The sequence below is a fragment of the Crocodylus porosus genome, unplaced genomic scaffold (assembly GCF_001723895.1).
Source record: "Crocodylus porosus isolate Cpor-Errol unplaced genomic scaffold, CroPor_comp1, whole genome shotgun sequence".
Lineage (NCBI taxonomy): Eukaryota > Metazoa > Chordata > Crocodylia > Crocodylidae > Crocodylus > Crocodylus porosus.
Window position 1 is genome coordinate 166947893 of NW_017728906.1, and position 17309 is coordinate 166965201.

Below are 17309 nucleotides of genomic sequence, written 5' to 3' on the forward strand. Positions count from 1 at the left end.
ATGTTAATGCCTTCCAGACAAGGCAGTAGGGATTCACCTTCCTCAACCATGGGATGTTGTTCCAGGAAGAAGGATTGCTAGGAAGAGATGAGCCTAAACAGAAGAAGGAAGCTTACAAGCAGAATCCTGGACAAAACTTGGGAGGAGTATAAGAATATTGCTTGGGTATGCAGGGATGAAGCTAGGAAGGCCAAAGCACAAGTAAAGCTGCAGCTAGCAAGGGACATGAAGGATAATGAAGAGTTTCTACAAGTATGTTAGCAACAAGAGGAAGGTCAGAGGAAGTGTGGGTCCATTACTGAATGGGGGGAGACAGCCTAGTGACAGATGAAGAAGAAAAGGCTGAAGTACTCTATGTCTTTTTTTACCTCAGTCTTCACAAGCAAGGTCAACTTCCAAACTACAGGAGTCTGGGGAGGAGGTCAGCAGCCTTCAGTGGTATAAGAACAGGTTAGGGACTATTTAAAAAAGCTGGATGTGTACATGTTCCTGGGGCCAAAAGCAATGCATCCAAGCGTACTGAGGAATTTGGCTGACATAATTTCAGAGCCACTGGTCATTATCTTTGCACACTCTTGGTGATCAGGAAAGGTCCCTGATGACTGGAAAAGGGCAACCACAGTGCTCATATTTAAAAAAGGGAAGGAGAAGGATCCAGGGAACTACAGACCAGTCAGCCTCACCTCAGTCTGGAAAAATCATGGAGCAGGTCCTCAAACTATCCGTTTCTAAGCACTTGGAGAAGATGGTGATTAGGAACCGTCAGCATGGATTCAACCATGGGCAAGTCATGCCTGACCAACCTGATTGCCTTCTATGATGAGATGACTGGCTCTCTGGATGCAAGGAAACCAGTGAATGTGATATACCTTGACTGTAGCAAGGTATTGATACCATCTCCTGCAGCATTCTTGCAAGCAAGCTGAGGAAATACGGGTTGGATGAATAGACAGTAAGGTGGATAGAAAGCTGGCTAGATTGTCAGACTCAATGGGTACTAATGTCTAGCTGGCAGCTGGTATCAAATGGAGTACCCCAAGGACTGGTCCTGGGACCAGGGATCGGTTTTGTTCAACATCTTCATTAACGATCTGGAAGATGGGATGAATTGCACTCTCAGCAAGTTTGTGGATGACACCAAGGTCGGGAGTACAATAGATACACTCGAGGGTAGCACTAGGATTCAGAGTGGCCTAGACAAATTGCAGGATTGAGCCAAAAGAAATCTCATGAAGTTCAACAAGTGCAAAGTCCTGCACTGAGGGTGGCAGAATCCCATGTACTGCTAAGCCTGGGGACTGACTGGCTAAGCAGCAGCTCTGGAAAAAAAGGACCTGGGTGTTACAGTAGCCAATAAGCTGGATACGAGTCAGCAGTGTGCCCTTGTTGCCAAGGTGGCTAACAGTATACAGGGCTGCATTAGTAGGAACGTTGCCAGCAGATCAAGCAAAGCAATTATTCTTCTCTCTTCTGCACTGGTGAGGCCACATCTGGAATACTGTGTCCAGTTTTGGGCCACCCACTATAGAAAGGATGTGGACAAGTTGCAAAGAATCCAGGAGAGAGCAATGAAAATGGTAAGGAGGCTGGGACACGTGACTTCTGAGGAGAGGCTGAGGGAACTGCATTTATTTAGTTTGGAGAAGAGAAGACTGAGGGGGGACTTGATAGCAGCCCTTAACTACCTGAAGGTGGTTCCAAAGAGGATGGAGCTAGATTGTCCTCAGTGGTGACAGATAACAGAACAAGCAGCAATGGTCTCAAATTACAACAAGGGAGGTTTAGGTTGGATATTAGGAAAAACTCTCTCACTAGGAAGGTGGTGAAACACTGGAACAAATTACCTAGAGGGTGGTGAAGTCTCCATCCTTGGAGGTTTTTACAGCCTAGCTTGACAAAGCCCTGTCTGGAATGATCTAGTTGGGAATGGTCCTGCTTTGAGCAGGGGGTTGGACTAGATTACCTTCTGATGACCCTTCCAACCATTATTGTCTATGATTCTATAATTTAAAGATCTGTGTTCTTTCTACCACCATTCTTTGTCATCATGCACCCCTCATATTAATCTTCCCTGATAACATTCTTTCCCTTTTTCTTTTGAATTGTACCCAATTTCTTAATATCACTGTTACTTTCTACTTGAGTTTCAAGTTTTCTTTGCATTGAATAATTCTGGCTTTAAAGTTGGGAGTTAAAGCAAGGAGGAAGGGAGACCAAATGCTTGTTCGTGGATGTTGATCACCCTTGCTCTGTTCACGAGACCTCCAAATTAGCATTGGAATCTCTCTCCTGCCCATAAATTACAAACTGCCAAACAATTTTAAATCCCTCCACCTCTGCTCTTCCGGTACCCCCACTTTGCTTCCTTGAAAGTCATCTTGGCCCTCCCACCATGTTCTTTACTTCCCAATTCCCCTGTTGGAGTTCCCTCTTCTCCCTGTAATTACTCATGATTACATCCCTCCTCAAGCACTTCTCAAGCACACGAAGAGGAGTTTTATTTCTCCTTTCCATGTGCTGGGAGATGGAATCTGTTTTCCCTCTAAATGCTGAAGAAAAGTTTCTCCAGTACCTCCTTCTCCTGATCTCTTTTCCTGTTGGCAAACTAGCTTTCTTTATGGGGTGAGGAGCTAACTACTGATGTCTCCCCTGCCTGGAGAAAAGGGAATGGTCTCCCCTGCCAATATAGTTATGTGCAAGTCCTTGTGCATTATTTCCCTGTACCAACTGATGTTTGCAACTTTTCTATATTTAGAATTATCTGTTAATTTAAGTATTCCAAATCAGTAAGAACTAAATCCAGAATCCCATAAAACTTCAGTGAACACCTTTATCCACTGAGTATATTGTCATGTATCAATTCCCTCTTGATAAATTAGTCTTAAATGATTTCTGATCCAAAAAGACAGCATTGTTTCTAATTCCAGTAAATCTGAGCTAGCACTTCAAGCACTCTCTTATAAATTAGATTTAAACTATCACATCCAATTACTGGGCATTATATTACCGCACTTATTTTACAGGATAATTTTATGGTTTATATCATAAAGTAATCAAGCAAACTTAGCTGGCATGATTTATTCTTTATAAACACATTCCTGCTTGCTGTTCACAATTTCATTACCCTCTGGATATCAAGAGAAAACAACCACTTAATATTTGTTACATTACTTTACTAAGAATAGAAACTAACTTAAGGGATTATTATTGCTCAGATCACTGTAAAGTTTCTGGACAGTTACTATATTTACTTTAGGACTACTGTTCATTATTCTAATTGTTTCAGTGTTTCTTCATATTTCTCTAGGCACTTTATTTCATGCAGGCCTTCCTATTCTTGGTGCTAAGCTCTTTGAGGCAGAGACTGTCTTTGTTATGTATGTGTACAATGCCTATGTAATGGGGCCTCAATTCTCCAAGAACCTCTACAATACAAAACAAGAACAATTATTTCTTCTTCAATGAGCCACAGCTTTTCAATGGTATAATGAATGTATTCATAATGGCCTGAAGGACGTACATCATCCAAAAAGCATATGTACAGATCTTCCAAGTAGCACATTACCTGCTCTTTACCAAAGTATTTCTACAGGGGTTGTAACTTACTGGCTATAAAGCATTCTATTTGGGAAAGGAGACTATAATGGTTAAGATTCGAATGAAAATAGTTTGTTCCTCTTAGCACTGGGTTTCCATTTTTTATCTTCTCCTTATGTTGCCTCTGTCTGAATACAAGACAGCTGTGAAGCTGACTTAGATATCCCTGGAGCAATTTTCTTTTTTCTGACAAGAACTTGCCCATTTTGTTTATTCTGCAGTTCTGTGAACTTGCATCCCTTCACGCCCCCCAAAACTTCTTCAAGAATTATTTGATGGCCTAGTAATGTTATAAAGGAAATCAAGGCATTAAACAACAGGGGGGGAAAAAACAGTCTTATGGCAGTGCTTGCAGACCAGATGGATTTTTACATCAGGTCTTATAAACCCATCTCCACACTTTCAAAAATCTAATGGAGGGCAAACCAACTATTGCACCTGACTGACCATATGAAAGTAGAGAACTTTCTTTATTTCTAACAGAACTACCTTCCCTTAAAAATTAACAAGGGTTTATACATACTTCAATGAATTAGAATCCCAAGGATAAGTGTCATTATTTTTCTTATTTTCTTTTCTAATACAGACTGGGTGTTACAGTTCTTTTGGCAATATCAACAGGTGTACTTGAGCAAAATTATATTCCCATTGATTTCCAGGAAGCAAATCCAAATGTCATAAAATCCTTTGTATAAAAAATGAGAAAGATTTCTCCCTACTCCGTCAATGTAAATGTTGTAAATTATCAATAGAGCATATACAATTGACTCAGATCAACTAATAACATTAATCAAAGTAAAGCCAAATGAATACAGTTTAAAAGATCATTTATTTCTTCCTTTGTGTAATTAACAAAACAGAGTTCATACAGTGGTTTGGGTGAACAAAGTTTAACCTGATTCCTTGAACACAAAGCCTTGGATATATGAATATAAAGAAATCTTCCTCTCTCTCCTGCCTTGGTCTTGATTGTAACATAAAAGGATTTTAAACTTTTTAATATACAACATTACTGAATTTTGTTTGTGCTCAAAGAACATTACTAATATTTAAAAAATGTATTTTGTAGTTTAAATCTCTATATTTTCTAAAATGATGGATCATTTATTTCCTCATGTGTAACATAGAAATAAAAGTATTATGTGTTCTCTTCTTGTTGAAAAAAGAGTTTTAAAAGGAATTTAGGATACTAGCCATTTCTAAAACTTTGATTCTTCTTCTCATTATTTAGAAGCCTAGTTTCTCCTGTTTTTTCCTGACATGTTTGTGAACACTTTTCAACTAACATTAACTCATTTACTTCTCTGCTCCACTAACCTTTTCCAAGTCCACTGTGACTGAGTGGTCTTCCTTGGCTCCTCCAGCCCACTCCCCACCCCCAGTAACACCTTCCTCATTTACAGTATGTTTTGGGGGGAAATGGAATTAAAACCTCCAATCTTAGAGTATATCTCCTTACAGCAGTTAAATTCCTATTTTTTTCTTCTTTAAAACTGTGATCTGCTGTACATTATTTGTTATAGCTTAAAATCTCCTACTATTCTCTCATATTAGCATATTTTAGTATTTCATCTCACTGAACGTTATTTTTTACCCTTGTGTCTTATTTAAGCAAAACCCATTTACTTGACATCTAATATTAACTACTACAATTTAAGAACCCATTTTTACTGCACTGAATGCATTTTGGAGCCGTAAGTTCCAAGTACTCCTCTCCTCTCATTTCAGTCAGAAAGGAGATGATCCAAGAAGGTTTCTCATATAGCAACAACCTTCCTTTTTTGAATCATAAAGTTGACCTCTCCCTAAATTATTCCTTTATTTATTCATCAGTAGACTTATCAAACTCCTCCTCTCTTCAGAATATTGGCTTAGTCTTATTAAATATAAATGATTCCAGTTCTTCTTCTTTTTTTTTTTTTTTGGTTAGGATATCCCATGCACCAGAGAGCCTGCTCAAAAATGTAAGAAAGTCGTAAGACCACATCAGCATAGTTCCATGCTGTGGAACTATGGAAACATCCACATTAAAGCTTTCATGGGATTCATATAAACAGCAAATGATTCAAATGTGGTTCCAAAAAATTTTGTTATTTGAGAGTGCTTAGCAGTAAACATAATTGTTAGTCACGTTACATTTTAATACGGATATCACTGGGGTTGAGCATAGCTATGCAAAGTGACTTTGGCCATCACTATTGTAATTATTTTTTTAAATTGAGCTGAATGAGGATCAGCTTCTCTTCTGTTTACTCTCGACATGGATACAGCCAATTAAACTATACACAGAATGGCAGTTTACTTTGTTGTTTTCTCTTGAACAAATGGTGACCAGATTAAAGTATCAACAAAAGATGCTGACATATTAATCCTGTTCTTACTGTGATGACTGCTCATCCTGCACACAGGGCTTTCCAGATGGCTCCATGGGAATGGGGATGTTCAGGGGTGAGGGTAGGAAAGAAAAAAGCATTCCATACTGTTTGAAACACCTGCCTTCATATTTAAAATCTTCTAATATTCTCACCATCAGCTGTGCTATACCTTCATTAATAATTTTATAACACTAAATAAATATTATAAGAAAAATGTCTTTTCAACGTATACATTACCTTATCTTATGACTCGATGTAGTAGTAGTATTTATTTACAGCTTTCACTATAAAATGAAATTATATATAAACTTTTACATTATTTACATTTTTTGATAAAAGCAAACCATAAAATTATACTTTCTACCAGTTTTAAAAAAATTAAAACAAAACAAATTGCACAATGATACAAAAAAAACTTAGATAAAATTAAGCAGTGGACAATAAAGTAAAACAGGTGAAATCACTTTGATTTTAGCTCTTATTCTTTGTGCATGTAACACAAATACACCTATGAAGTATACAACAGGCTGCAAGTTGTTAGAAAGAAGCAGATTTGTTTCCTCCGACCCCCATCAGTCCTGTATTTAAAATTTTACGCTAATGGGAAAATCCTCTCATTTCTTCATAAAAACAAACAGGACCAAACAGTTTATAAGTCATCGATCACATTCTTTCCACAAGAACATATACTGTCTGAATGTGGGGTCTTAATGCAACCTAAATTATTCCTTTACTTATCTGTTATCCCATGATAACAGATCTCAGTGAAGTGAATCACCGTCTAGTAATGGACTCTCATTGCCTGTAATTTTGTACCACACTTAGATAGGTTCTAAGCCAAATTAATATTTTATTAGTATCTCAAGAAAGGGGAAGTTCAAGGAAACCTCACTGCCTGTTTATCTGTCTGTATGCTGCCATCTTTGGCTGCTTACAGATGTTAAAAAAGCAACAACAAAAAACAATGCTTTACTTTAAACTCCATGTGCTTCCGAGTTGAGCCCAGCACATGTCCAGGAGAGGCATTGCGTTAGTTGGACCCAGCTCATCCAACATCTGTATAGATCAGGCATTTTAGTGGGACTTTTATCTAATAACTGATTGAATCGGCTTTAGATAAAAGTGCCAAAAGCCCCACTGAAGCACCCAGACTATACAGACATTGTGGAGCTGGGTCAAAATAATGTACTGCTTCTTCCAGTAAAGTGGAGAAGTGGAGTTTGGGGCAGGAGGGAGGAGGGTTTTTTTTTTTTGGTTTGGTTTTTTTTACATCTGTAAGCAGCCTTTAAAACAAATTTATGTCCTGTTAAACATGCAGGGGGAATTCTGTGTCAGTGATTCTTAGTTTATTTACCAGGCTATTTATCTGGAGAATAAAAGTATCATTTAATCATCCAAACAAGTGTTTATTTGGAAAAAGAGGCTTCTCAAGTGTACTTCTCAGGGCATCTGGTAGGCATCAAAGATCCAATTTTCATGCAATAATTTTAACTTCTTAATTGAGCTAAGGTGCTCACGTTAATCAGTCCCAACCCAGAGCATGAGAGGCTCCCATTGTAAAATAAGGTAGAGATAAAAGCTGTCTTTGTAAAGTTATTAAAGATCTTCTCTTTTTTAGTGAACCATGGGATCAGTACCCCAGAGTTGCACTTGATACAGTAAGTACTTTATATATATATTTAGTGCTGCCAGTACCACCTTCCTACCTATCTTATTGCAAAAGAATAAAACTCCACCCAACACTTGTTTCACTCATGTGCTTTGACTTGCAATGTGCTCAGTCCAGCTCAGATTTTTATTAAAATAGATTCCAAGGTATTTAAATGAAGACACTAACTTATTTTCCTGTAAAAGCCAAACTCATTTCCTCCTTTCAGTACTAAAACCCAACACCTAGGATTTAGCATTCCTGATTTCCAAGCTATCTGAGGCTGCTGAAAAGCATCTAATAACATTTGAAGGCCTATTTGGGATTGTGATATTAATAATGTGGCATCTGCATAAATCAAGACAAGTATAGGGTCATTCAATACCATAGGTGCATGGTACTAATTCTCTGTTAGCTCTGTTAATTTATACTCGTTATACATCAAGTATAAATTAAAAAGTAAAAAAAGCAAGCAAACATCACTGTTGTACCACTGTCTTAGCTGGCAGACTACCAAATAGAGTGGCTCTGGCTGGCCAGGCTCCAGTTTCAGGGAGCACGCAGTGCTGCCACATGCGCCACCCCGTTTTTTTTGAAGTGCAAGTTTTTTTGACACCAGGATCTTTCAATGTCAAACCCCCCACGGCCCCAATCCCCAACAGTGCAAATCAGCAGTGCGGGGAACACCTGCATGTGTGGTGCATGCAGCGCTGCATACTGCACATTCCTGCTTGTCTGGACTCTCACCCTCTGTGGCTAGATTAAGATTGTACATATAACATTAAGACTTTACATTTGTGTGCTCCATAATTAAAATATAATCACTGCTTTGTAATTACGTTTACCACAGTGTCATCTTTTCTATCACTTCTTTCCTTTAATTGTTTTCCTAATTAGGGCTTGAGCAAAAGTTTGCTGAGGCCTTTCCACTCTGCTTCAATGAACTTTGTATCAGGGCTGTTAATAACATGCATTTACATAGAAATTAGAAATAAATGTAATTCAATAGTCACAAACTCTTGGAAGGCATTTTTAGGTAAGCCATAAGGAAAAACTTCTTTACTGCCTGAGTCCCCAGGACCTGGAATAGACTCTCCCAGAGGTGGTACAGGCACCTACTCTGAATTCCTTAAGTAACACCTGGATGCCTTTCTTGCTGGGATCATCTGACCCCTGCTGACTGCTTGCCCTTTCGGCAAGGGGCTGGACCCGATGATCTTGCAAGGTCCCTTCCAGCCCTAATGTCTACGAAATCCCACCAGGTATCTGAATTAATTTCAGGAGAATTATCTAAGGAATATATTCTATGATCAAGATTCTATTCCATTGCCCCTTGTAGGGGTCAGGCAGGGAAAAAAACTAAACCAAAAGGCTACTTATTATTTTCAGCTTCATTTTTGTTTTAATTGGAGAGTTTGTTATAATATATGTTCCAACTCCAAGCATTACACAGCAGAAACTACTTGAAATGTTTGTTTCCTTGTAGAAATAGAGTATTTAATTTTTACTTTTGGCTCCTGAGTCCCAAGAGGTGACAGCAGTGAATGCAAAAATAATAAATTATGAGATTACTGGTTATGGAACCCTTAGTAGAAAATTGGTTTCTTAGGAGTTCTACTAAATTTACTTTCACATATACATCAATTTTTGTGAATTTTAAAGTGACAATATTGGATGTCTAATGTCCACTGTGTGAGGACAGAAATAAAAACATGATAAAGCAATGGAGAATAGACCATTCCCCTTAATAGTTCCCCTAAATCATAAATAACTTTCTAATCCCTTTAACCCCTTCTGGTACCCATGGCATCATACATCCCCTTCAGATATTCAGAAAGTTAGAGAGAGGAATCTATGACTACTTTTAAAGCAGTAAGAGGCATTTTTGCCAGACATCTTCTCATTTATTTGGGAGAGAGCTTGAAGAGGTGTTTTCAGGATCCCCCTTTGGGATGAAATTTCCCCTACTTTGTCTTAAACTCAAAGAAAAAGTATTTGGAAAGATGATGCAAAAAAATACCAGAGAATCCATGTTTGAGTTAGATAAGTATAACAAAAGTATCCCCCTTTATAAATTTTCTATTTACTCAAAAACACCGGAAGTTTAAAATTGCATAGTTCACGTCTCTGTCCATCAGTATGCTATTGTTCTTCATCTAATTATGAACAAAACTAATTTAGTGATTTCTGGCATTTAAACAGAAGTCAAACTAAATGCACTTGCAACTGTGTCCAAATACAATATATAGCACATACCTCATACTAGCACATTGCTGTTTAATGTACCGGCAGTGCAATACATAAGTTACAACCATATGGAGTTGGCAGGACACCTTGGCTAAGTATAGACAGTCAAAAAGCCCAAGGCTGAATTGATTCAGTCTTTGCAGGTTAGTCTAAGCTGTACAGATTGAGCCAATTAGCAAATAAAACACACATCCACTTTTGATTCAGGAAATACAGCCACAACTGCAGTGGCTCAAGCCAGAAGCTGAAGGATGCCTGCCAACTACTGCTAAAGGGAAAGAAAGACAGAAGCCCTCCAAGGTTGTCACCCCCCGCTCCAGAGGAGGCGGCATGGCCAGACACCAGCCAAGGGCTAGCACAATGGAGAGTGGGGTTTAAATTCTCTTCCTGGCCCACACAGGACTCTTACCAAGGTCTGCAGGAAGGGGGCAGGAGGGCAGTGTCTGCCAGGCTTCTGCCCCTTCCCCCTCCCCCAATCCCCGCTGGAGGGAGGTGAGGGCAGCCACTGCCAGACTGAGGAGAGGGGTGGTGGAAAAGGTAGTATTGAATTCATAAAAGCTTGAGCAAGAATAGCCCTTTCTCTGAGGCGAGCATGTATTGAACACAGCACTTTGCAACCGCGAGCACATGACAGAACCATCAAAAACCTTTGCCTAAGCTAAGATACAGCCCAGTAAAATACAGTGTAATCTAACTTCAAATGGAATGTAAGAAACCAGAACAACAAGAGAAATCCTTGCATAAATCTTACATAATCCTGAGGACAAAGTGTCTCCTTACAGCCTGATATTCAAAAAGTCCTTGCTTAGGTATTCCAGTCTCCCACCTTTTACAAGTTCTGCCTTATAACGTAAAAGTAGTTCTCCGCTTTCTTTGGACACACCAGCTCAAGCTGTCTACAACAGCTTTCTCCTTCTCCAGCATGTGCATGTGATGATTGTGCCAGGTCTTTGCCAACACCTCCCACCTGTCAGTCTGGTCCTGCAGGGCTTGGCACCAGTACCCTAAGTTGGGGAAGGGGGGACTAAAGCACCAGCAGGGGGTTGCCTGGGGGAGAGCAGTTCCTCTCAGGCTGTTACCCCACCACCACCCCATGTCCCCACCCCACCCCCCTGCTCCAGAGGGGAAATGTCTGGCAGGGGCTGCCCCCACCCCCAGGCAGACCCAGCTGCAGACACCAGCCAGGTTACCCACCCCCATCCCCTTGTCAGCCAGCCCTCACTGCTCTGGCTACAAAGCAGAGGAGACAGCACAGCCCAGCCCAGGGCTGCAAAGCATGCAGGGGGAGTCTGATTCAACTTCAGCCAGGAAAGGGTCTGGGACAAAAGTTCCATTAACCAGTTTGACCCAGATCAGTTAAGTCTGATACTACATTCAACCAGGTTTATCTCAAACCACTTTTGGCTATTTTGGTCCGATACAGACTTAAACTAGTTTCTGATCACTTAAACCAGTTTATGTACAACTTCTGTCTCTAGCCCTTAAGATTCAAGCCATTCCACACAATCCCCACTTAGAGGTACAAGTTACATAAAATCAATATAAGTTTGCAGTTAGTTTGCCCAGGTCAAGCTTGCAATTAGAAAAAAAAAGCCTTTTTGTTGGCAGTCAATGAGAGACAATGAATATGTAAATTTTAAACATATAATGAATCTCTGAAAAGGTTAAATAATTCATTTTTATTAGCTGAGCTTTTTCTTAGTGGTGTGTATAAGAAGATGCTAGCACATACAATGTAATGTTGTAATGGCATATCTTTGTTCTGCCAATAGGAAAACGATTGTCTTCTCTACCTCTAGAACACTTATTTCTATTAATAGGGTCAATTCACAAAATTTGCAACTGCCTGAATTCTGGGGCAAGCAGGAAGCAAACAATAAGGATTTAATTTTTCCTGAATTTGCTGGAACCTTATCTTTAAGATTTCATTTCTTATTCCCAGCAAGAAAAAACACACACGAGCAAAAATCCGAGGATCCCAGTGATTTCCTTTCCCTTGTTTCTACAAGAGTGCATAAAAACCCAAGTTGCCAATGACAATTCAGCCAGCACTGGATCCACTACTACTCAGAAAATGCTCTCATTATGACTTATTTCCTTCACCTTGAATCAGCTTGTGTGGCAGCCCAGACGTCTTGTATTCACTCATCAGTTTGAAGCTCCCATACAGAAACCTGCTGGCCCCACTGCTATATTTTCTTTCTTCAGTGGCCCAAAGTCCCTCTGAACAGTTCCCCAGCTGTCAAATACTATTACTTCAATATTTAGGGAAGTGGGTGGCATTTAGGAGAGTGGATGACCACATGCTATCTCTCCCTGTGCCCAGACAGATCCAGAGGCAGCAGTGCTATGGAAACAGTCAAGCTGCATCTAAAACAGTCCATAGTTTAGACACCGTACAATGCAGAGATACTTAAGAATCCTGCCCCTCCATACCTCTTAGCCTACCATAGACAAGAGGGTTCTGCTTCAGTGTTGTGCAGCACTAGTTAAATAACAGCATTAAGAGAAAAGTGCTACTTACAGAATACTACTATTTAAACCCCTACTGAACCATAACATCTTCTGCAAGTTCCTTTCTTACACTAAGGATTGTCCTAGCATTGTCCTACTTATCTAATGAGATTTGATAAGATTACAGTTCAAGACAGCATGACCACAGGCACACAAATACCTTGGTAATCTGCAGTGATGAGGAAGGGAAGACAGAAAGCATACAGGATAGTTTAGAGCAGTGGTGGCAAACCTTTTCATCCAGCAGGCCAGTGTCTGGTCCCTCTGCAGGCTGGATTCGGCCGGTGGACCCAATCTAGTAACTGGGGCAGGCACAGCAAGGCCCCTTCGGCAGTGCAGAGGAGGACAGGGCACGGGAAGCAACCTGGCCTGATCCATTTCTGTGGGGGCGGGAGGGAGGGGGGACACGTGTGGCCCAGCCCAATAGGAGGAAGGGGGCATGGCCCAACCCAATGGGAGGAAGTTAAATTTGTTAGAATTTTTTTGCACATGTAAACTTCAAACTTATGCCTTGCTAACTTAGATTTATCCTATTTAACAGTGTCTTACTGGATTCCAAGTGTTCGGGATAGCTGCCTGGGTCAGAGCACGTTTTAACATTATTGCTGTCACGTTCTTTAGGATTCGCCATGAAGAGAACGTGGAGTTTAAATCCTCACAATTAAATACAGACAGTCAAAAAGCCTGAGGCAGAATCAATTCCATCTACGCAGCTTCCTCTAAGCTGCACAGACTGAACCAATAACCAACTGAACTAACATTCAGTTTTCAACTGGGAAAGGCAGTAGAAGGCCTGCACTGACCCAGGCCAGTAGGCAGGGGACACTAGACTGTATTTCCCAGCCTACTGGCCATTCTAGCCCAGCCAAGTAGAGCTGTCCCCAGTTGGCTCCCCAACATTTGCCCCCAACTCCCTGCTGTCCCCCCCCGTTCAAAGTGCTGGCCCACCTTGAGGGAGCCTCCTTCAGCCCGGGGGGGGGGGGGGGATTAAGGGAAATTCTCCCCCTCCTGCTTGCTTCAGGCACTACCACAGAGAGGAAGGAGTTCTTTGGACTAGGTGCCTGCCTGTAACTATGAAACTATGAAGCCAGGGAGCCACTGCCTTATGGAGTTCCCCTCATCCCAGCCTGAGGGGCCCCAGCCCAGGACAACCCAGGGGAGCTGAGGGGAATTCTCCTCTCTAGCTCCCCCATGCCTCAGCCACTACCACAGGAGGGAGGGAGAAGGAATCCCCTCCTGCCCTGGGGAGCTTCCTCTGACCCCAGCCCAGGGTCCCCAAGCCTGGAGCAGCCCTAATGAGGTGAGGGGAATTCTTCCCTTCCCCCTGCCCCACAGCTGCTTACCTGGGCCACTGAGTCCCAGGGACAGCCAGGGCAGCCTCAGGGAATGGAGGGGAATTCTCCCTCTCCTGCTTCCCCCCAGCAGCTTTCCTCAGACTCGCAGTGGCAATTTTAAACAAGAAACATCTTCCCATCAAAATATGGACTCTCGCAAAATAGAAGTTTCCATGCTGAAAAAAATAGATTGGGGGCATATTCATTAAGAAAAACTAAAGGAAATGTTTTGATTGATATTAATAATATCCATCCACCCGAGGAAACAAAGCCTCAGAGCAGCTTCAATTCCATGCCCATTGTGCTGTCATCCCCTCCACGCATGCAGTCCCTCACACAGTATGGTTCAACATGGAAGATTTGCCAGGGGCAAGAAAGCTAAGCTCATAGGAGAGAAAGAAGTCATGACACACCTGGAAATGCAACGCTTATGAGTGTGTAGCAGGAAACAGATTAATATCAATCTTAATCAGAATTAAGTATTTCATTAACAATCCAATCCAAAATAATTAGCTTAAGGCAGGACTGTCAAGCTTCTAAGCGGCCGGGTGTTGCATGAGGCTTGGGCCATGCTAGTACGAGCTGCATCAGTAGGACCATGGGCCCCTGATCCCATATGACCCTCTCTCCTGCCATGCCAAGTGCCTAGGTTACCCACCTGATGCCACACTTGCACCCCCTATGGCATCAATCAATGCACAAACTAATAACAGGTCGGCTAGCTCCCCTTTCCCTGAACATTAGTATTCAAAATGGATTTTAAAATGAAAGTAGAAAGATATGCTTGAATATATTTCAATATGTATATAATTGTATAAGCAAGTGAATGGAAATTTACAGAAAAATGTATCAAGCCTTGTTAGATTTTATTTAATTTAATGTAAGTGTGTAGAAGGCATAAATGTTTAAAGTTTATAGCTGAGAAAGCAGCACACACATTAATTTCCATTGGTAACTTTGGCTTATTTCCCACAAATCCTCCTCTTGTCCATCCCAAATTCAGATTTCAACAAGATGCATCAACCAGCTGCTCACTAAAGTTTAGTTTTGTCAGTGATTCCTCTTTCAAAATGCAGAGAAAAAAATGAAGCACTACTGAAAACATATAAGCCAATGACTAACAAAACAATGCTTCATTTGTAGCATTTTCAAAGAATTTAGTTGCTACATAATCTGTAACACCCATTCAGAGATACATAGGCTATTATAAAGTCATAATAAGCCTCAGACTGAGCAAAGCTGTTGGTCTTTCCTCCTAAAATCCCTATTCACAGCTTGCAGGCTGGAAATCGGTGTGCCATGAAATCAGACACTGTACTGAAGGAGCTCTACACAGCTCAAGGGAAAGAACATTCCAGAAACTAGACTTAAAAATGAAAATGCAAACAGTCTTACAGTATAATCAATGATCAAAGTGAGGCGTCAGCAACTTTTTTTTCCCCAACTAGGGTCATCAAAATCTTAGCTTACGTTGGATTTTGTTGTTACCAAGAACAATGCTGTGCTTGGACCAGTGCTTTTCAACATCTTTATCAATGATTTGAATGGGGGAGTGAAAAGCTTGCTGGCCAAGTTTGCGGATGACACCAAGATATGGGGCAGTGTGGTCACACCAGAAGATAGGCTGCTGATGCAGGAGGACCTGGACAGGCTCAAGAGTTGGGCAGACCGGAACTAGAAGAAGTTTAACACTTCCAAGTGTAAGGTGCTCCATCCGGGGGCTAATAACCCTCAACATAAATACAGGCTTGGTGGTGACAGCCTGACTTGCACCATAGCCAAAAGGGACCTAGGGGTAATGGCTGACCATTCCATGAACATGAGCTGTCAGTGCGATGCAGTGGTCAGCAGGGCAAACACCACGCTGGCATGCATCAACCAATGCATCTCGTGTAAAACTAAGGAAGTGATACTTCCGCTGTACTCAGCACTGGTGAGACCACAGTTGGAGTACTGTGTCCAGTTCTGGGTGCTGCACTTCAATAAGGACATAGAAAAACTTGAGAGGGTCCAGAAAAGAGCCACCCGTATGATATGGCTTGCCTCGCAAGCCCCTGATGAGGAAAGGCTGAGGAACCTGGGCCTCTTTAGCCTAAAGAAGAGAAGGTTGAGAGAAGGCTTGATAGCAGATTACCTCTATATCAGAGGAGTCAATCAGGAGCTTAGTGAACAACTGTTCACCAGGGCACCCCTGGGGAAGACCAGGACCAATGGATATAAACTCCTGGAAGGAGTATATTCAGGCTAATAACAGGAAAACTTCCTTCCCAGCCAGGGTGTCCAGACTGTGGAATAAACTCCCTCCAGAAGTGGTACAGTCACCTATCCTACAGGTTTTCAAGAGGAGACTAGAGAGTCACCTCACTGGGGTCACTTGACCCCAGTTGTCTTCCTGCCTAGAGCCAGGCGGGGGATGGAAGAGGGGGGCTGGACTGGATGATATATATGCGAGGTCCCTTCCAGCCCCTAACAATCTATGAATCCCCGCATCTACAGAGCCAGTCATCTGGTCATAGAAAGCAAGCAGGGTGGTCAGGCATGACTTGCCCTTGATGACACCATGCCAACTATTCCTAATCATCCAAGTCCTTGGAAAATTAGTGCTTAGATTCTTTGTCTAAAATTTTGAAAAACTTGGAGAGATATTAAGTGGGGGGGAGAGGGTTCAAATACAGACCAATGTTAAACAGAAACACACTTTTCTATAATATGGATATTTATGGCGATTAACATATCATTTCTCATAATTAACCAACTATCCTGCATTTAAAAACTCAATTTCAAATCTTTTATTTTATATACTGTATTTACTTGAATCCAAGATGAGCTTCACCCTCCTCAACCTGTAGGGAAAAGACCCTCATCTTAGGTTTGAGTACAAGTCAGAATGTAGGAAAGGCAGCTGCTGGCCCAGGTCAGAGCCAGAGTCAGAGCTGCAGTGATTGTCTGCCAGCCCCTGTGCCTGCTTCCCATTGTCTCTGCCCCCTCTCCCTGGCAGCTGCTTATTGTCAGACATGGCTCCCTTCTGGCTCCACTGCCTCTTGAGCACAGAGCACATGCAAGCTCCTGCCCCTGCCCAGCCATGCAGCATTGGCAGCTTGGCCCTGGGACACTGCTCTGTGGAAGGGTAGGGGCTGGAGCTTGCATGTGTTCTGTGCCACAGAAGGCATGGAGCCAGAGGTGGAGCTGTGCCTGACAGTGAGCAGCAGGGAGGAGGGCCGAGGCAGAAGGGGGAAAGGGGCAAAGACTGAAGTGGGGCAGAGGCTGTGATAAGCAGGCTGAGGCAGAGGCTGCAGAAAGCAGGTGGGGGCAGGCAGCAGAAGGCACAGGCACTGTCAGGGGGAAACAAGTAGAGGGGTCTGCCTGACCTGTGCCTACCTGCCTCCCTGCTACTGCTACTTTCCCTGCTGCACTGACAGGGGGGAGGGGCAAAATTTAAGGTGACTATGCAATAATTAGATTCTACAATGGAAGACTAAAACAAATTTATACATATTCCATATACAGAATCTAGTTACAGGGAGGGAGGGGAGTTATCTTAAATTCAAAGTCATTTTGGGATTTGGGTTAATGCAATAAGTTGAAGGGACATAT

At 41.8% G+C, this 17309-nt stretch overlaps 1 protein-coding gene across 4 annotated transcripts in view; it reads right to left on the reverse strand.

Annotated features, from left to right (window-relative positions):
- WASF3 (WAS protein family member 3) overlaps positions 1-17309 on the reverse strand; it is a 129328-nt gene that overhangs the window by 36415 nt on the left and 75604 nt on the right. Inside the window, exon 1 of one of the 4 annotated variants that reach the window (XM_019530150.1) lies at positions 684-724. The exons of the other annotated variants lie outside the window; for them this stretch is intronic. The gene's annotated coding sequence lies outside the window, so the exon portion shown is untranslated. Of the gene's footprint in view, positions 1-683; positions 725-17309 lie in introns of those variants that run through there. 4 annotated transcript variants of the gene reach the window in all.